Here is a 4,820-nt window from a genome sequence, read left to right on the forward strand (position 1 = left end):
CTAGGCTGCCTTTTTCTAGAGCAGTAGTTTCAACCCTTTTTGATTTATAGACCTCTAAAAATTTTCCAGTGAAGGTTTCAACGCTATGTGACAATAGGTTATTTTCTTTCACAGAGAAGTATCTCAGAAACTCTTAGGCAACCACAGGTCAGCAGTTGAATAACAATTTTCTAGAGGAAAGCTTGTGCTGTGAGAAGGAAAAGGGGAAGGGATAAAGAAAGAAGAATGCTCATTAGAAGGAATGTTATACAGTCTACTTTTGCTTGATTTTAGTGAGGGAACCTTGGCAAGCTATAGATGCAAAAATGTTTTCATTTTGATAGATCTTCTTTGAGTCTTGTGTCTGTACAGAGAGATCCATTCCGTATTTTGATAGCCTTTAGGAGTATATAGTGCCACCGCATCCCCTCCTCCCAGCCAGTATGGCTTTTCAAACACTAAGGTTTCAAACACTAAGGTAAATACTGTAATAATAGAAATACTGTACCCGTAGGGCCGGAACATAACGTCATTTATGTTTTACACCAAAAACTGTGGAATTATTACTGCCAAGGACGTATTGTATGGGGAAATATCTCTAAGAAGCTGCCTCCTCTCTCAGTTTGTCTTTAAAAACTTAGTGATGGAGCAAATGCTAATGGTACGGGCCATAGTATCAGTGTTACACTGTCCCTCAGATCTATGGTTCTATCCCAGAACCCTTGAGAAGTGAATTGCTATTGCTTGTGATCACTGAACGTAGTTGAACGAACCAGTTTCTTTCACTGTTGAGTGCAGCAAATGTTTCTGGAAGTGCTAGAGGTCTAGCTTTCATGATTCTAAATATTTTGTCAAAATGCAGGTGTCTCATGACTTGCCAAAATACAGAGAAATAATTTTCTACCAGTTTTTCATTGCTGACAGCTGTCTATGAAAAAGGAAGCCTGTTTTTTGCTTCTTTAATGTGTTCTTATGAAACCTCATAATGACTGTTAGTAGGTAAATAGAAATCTTATTTTTTCTAACTAGAACCTATCACTTCTCTTGTCAGAAAAGAACTGACACTGTAGGTGTTTGGACAGAACGGGAATAGAATGACAAGCAGGCAGTAATATATACAATCAGAATATTACAAAAGACGCAGTGTTTCCGTAATCAGTGTGAAGCAAAATACCCATACAGAACTCTTTCTTAAGGTTTAGATTTCTTAACAGGAAAATAACTATCATGTGGTATAATGTAAAACTTCTGTCTTCATTCTTGGCATTGAAGTTTCTGAGTACCAAGTTTTGAGCTTTTTTAGCTGTCACCCTCATTCTTCTGAGAATAACAGAATCTAGTTAATATTTTCCACTCAGAATCCACATGCCTAACAGCTCGGACTGTTTCAGATAAATGCTGCCAGACTAGTACAAACTATATAGTAATATTACCATAGAAGACTGCTACCTAGTAGTAAACTACTTAAAAAGCTACTTTAGAAGGTGATAGTTCCATGAATCAGACAATGATTCAAAGAAAAATACACTACAGATATTAAGGCATTCATTCTCTAAGCAGGAGGATGGTCATGTTACTACTATGATTGTTGTTTAAAAAAAAGGTATCTTCATTCACATCTGGTAAGCCATTCATGGATTCTTTAAAAGATATGTTGAAAAAAAGCTGCAAGGGCAACTGAAATACAAAATTTGTTATGGTGCAGCAGATTGGCTGTGAATTCCTGTTATCGGTTTTTGCAGGTCTGATTAACTTCAGCTGGAGTTGGTTTCTGAGGTCCTATAAAAATAAGATCCAGAGTATTCTGATTATAGTGAAATATAAAAAAGACAATTTTAAAAAGTGGCATTGATTTCCCAGGTACAGATGTGTATGTCCTGGCTCTTTATTTCAGACAAACTGTATATAAAGAAATTCGGGAAAAAGCAAATGGGAAAAACAGATATTCTTGATATGGCAAGCATATTCTAGAATTATGTTCCTATACTAACTCCAAGAGAGGAAAAACGAAGCAAAATAAAGTGTCTCATGCTTGTTATAAAAAAGGAAGGCGTGTGCTTTTGTTCATGTTTAGCAAAGTTTATTTTCAAGAATGGTAAATGGGTTGATCGTGCGAAATTTTGCATTAGTACAATAGTTATGTTTATCATCCTGTTTTCCTGTAAACATGGCTTTAGGGATCAAATTCCTTGGCAGACAGCACTGTGACTGGAGCCTCAGTTCTCTAGAAGGTTTATGTAAGTGGATCAGAGAAAGCACCAAAGAGCTATTAGTGCTATGGAATATTTAAGAAGTCAGCTTGATGCTTTAATTCCTCAGTATCAATCAGACAGTTTGGCCTCAAATAACAGTCTTCTGGGGTTAGAGATTACACAGAGATAGGTAGCAATTTTCCAGGTTGTGAGTGCATTTGTGTTTGTGCATTCTTAAGGGACTGAAAAGATGGGGTGTATGATGGATAAGATTATTTTTCTTTTAAGAAGATTGTATCTCACTGTTAAAAGCAATTTGTGGTAACTTCTCATCAAGTAACAAATGCAAAAATCAGAAAGAATTATGGAAATTGAATTTTCATTACAGGCTTACTCAAAAATTGTGTCTGTGTGTTTTTGTTTCATCAAATAGTGCCAGAAATGTTGTGTTATTTTTACATGAAGTTTTTTGAGTTTATGCAGCCTAAAAGTATTGCATGTACTGTATTCAAGGATGCTGTTTTGTCCCTAAGTTATTTCATATATTACATCTAAATGCTGGTCTTAAAACTACAAAATAGATATTTCAAGGAGATCTTGCAATTTATAAAAACTCTAAACTTAATTCAGTGACTTTCTGTGCTCTATAAAGACAAGACTATGATCAGGAGCTGAAACTTGCTTTTGGGCTGTGAGTATGGAAATAATGCCCTGTAACAAGAGTGGGTCAGCTTTTGCAGTTTTATGGCCTTTGCAGTTTTATTGATGTCATTTCAGTACTGATTTATTTATTACTGAGTAGAAAGTTCAAGTGGCATGGCAAAAATAACCGAGACACCAAATTACTGATGTCTTTATGTTCATTCTTCTAGCTGAGTTTCTTATTGTCAAATCTGCACTGTCAAATTACATTCTTTGCATGATGAATTCAGACCCAGACCAGAAAAGGGATTTATTATGTAAACGTTCTACAGTTCTGGCTGCCTAAAATGTGTAGGAAGGCTGGAAAGTACAAAAACACTGTTCTGGAAGAGACCTTTTTGCATGACCTGCTTATGTGTCAATTTGACACTCTTCCCACCCCCACCCCCCCCCGATTCCCTGTGGCAGTTCATTATGTATGAGCAAATTATATATGAACAACAGAGACGCTGTCTGCCCCTTCAGTGCAAGGATCTTGCTTTAGGTCTAGCTCACTGTAATGTGTAACGCTCTTGGGATTTGATAGGTATATGTGTTTACCTGCTTTTTACAAACCTGCTGTTTACATAGAATGCTATGAATACATGTTGTTTCAAATGCTGAATGCGAAGAGAGAAAATTTGTCCATGCGATTACACAATTGGCTTCCCCTCCCTGAGTTATACAAGCATTACTACCTCCAAGGTCATTCTCGTAGTTGGTTATGTTGGCAGAGCTCATAGCTCTAGCCTGCACACCACCAGTATGACTAAAATACTTACTAGAGAAGGACGTGTAGAAAGGAAGACTTCAGACAGTCCACCTCAATTCTTGAATCTCAGCTAGGATCCTGTGGTAGCCCAAATGGATGTGTGCTGCATATGTCTCAGTGTACAATATCTAAGTGTCAATTTTGCTGAAAACTGGACTTCCGCCTCACAGCTGATGTGCTTTTGGGCAGACTGCAGTGAAGCCTCAGCATTCTAGTGCATGTGACATGCATTACCATAAGAGACTGGGTACCTGATGTTTTTTGGCATAGATTAGGAAATTGAACAGAATCATTGTAGAGAGGATGAAGAGATGCAGACAAATCTTTGTTTTAAACCTTTTTTATTTTTGTACTTTGTGATATTTTATGTATGTCTGATACATTGTGGTGTATATTGCAGATATGAAAAGACATTTTACTAGCTGTGGTACCTGATGGCTCATGACTAGAGAAATCTTAGGTTGACATTGGCCTTAACATCATGCAGGTATATTCTAACAGTAGATTAGAAGCTGATGACACTTATCAAATGCTAATTCAAAGCACTGAAAATACTGAAAGCTTCAGAGCTACATAGGGTCTATAGAGGGACTTAACTATTGTGTTTTCAGGGTATGTGGCTATTCTTTCTTCTGTTAAGGTCTCCTCATATTTCCAAAGTAGCACAAAGTAATATTAAAGTTGTCTTTAAATATTAATGGGAAGTTCCATGTTGGGGAGGGTCTGGTGAAACCCCAAATTTCCCTTTGTATGGGGATGATAGAGGTAGTTGAAGTGAGAGAAGACTGTGGGTGCCATGCTGCTAAGAGAGCATACAGGAGAATTGCTACTGGAATCTGACATGTGTTGGAGTCTATATGGGGCAGATGTAACGTGCAGGAGAGTTTAGTTCAGCCTTTTCGAGGCTAGAGGAGAGGGTAGATTGCAGTGATTTAGAGCCAGTCTTAAATTCACAGCTGAGGAATCTGACTGCCATACTGTTGTTAATGGATGCTGGAGTTACTGAAGGGGTGTATTTGTTCCCAGCAATCTACAGAAAGGTGTGATGTGGAACAGAAATTCTGCCCTCTCATCTCTAGGATGTTGCCCAGCTGCCTGGATATGATTTTTCCCTCCAGCTGGACATTTTTTCATTTCAAGTAAGGCTGTACAAGTTCTAGTGATATGTACAGGGTCTCTGCATCGGAAACCTTTTC

This window comes from Dromaius novaehollandiae, chromosome 1 (assembly GCF_036370855.1).
Source record: "Dromaius novaehollandiae isolate bDroNov1 chromosome 1, bDroNov1.hap1, whole genome shotgun sequence".
NCBI classification, from domain to species: Eukaryota; Metazoa; Chordata; class Aves; order Casuariiformes; family Dromaiidae; genus Dromaius; species Dromaius novaehollandiae.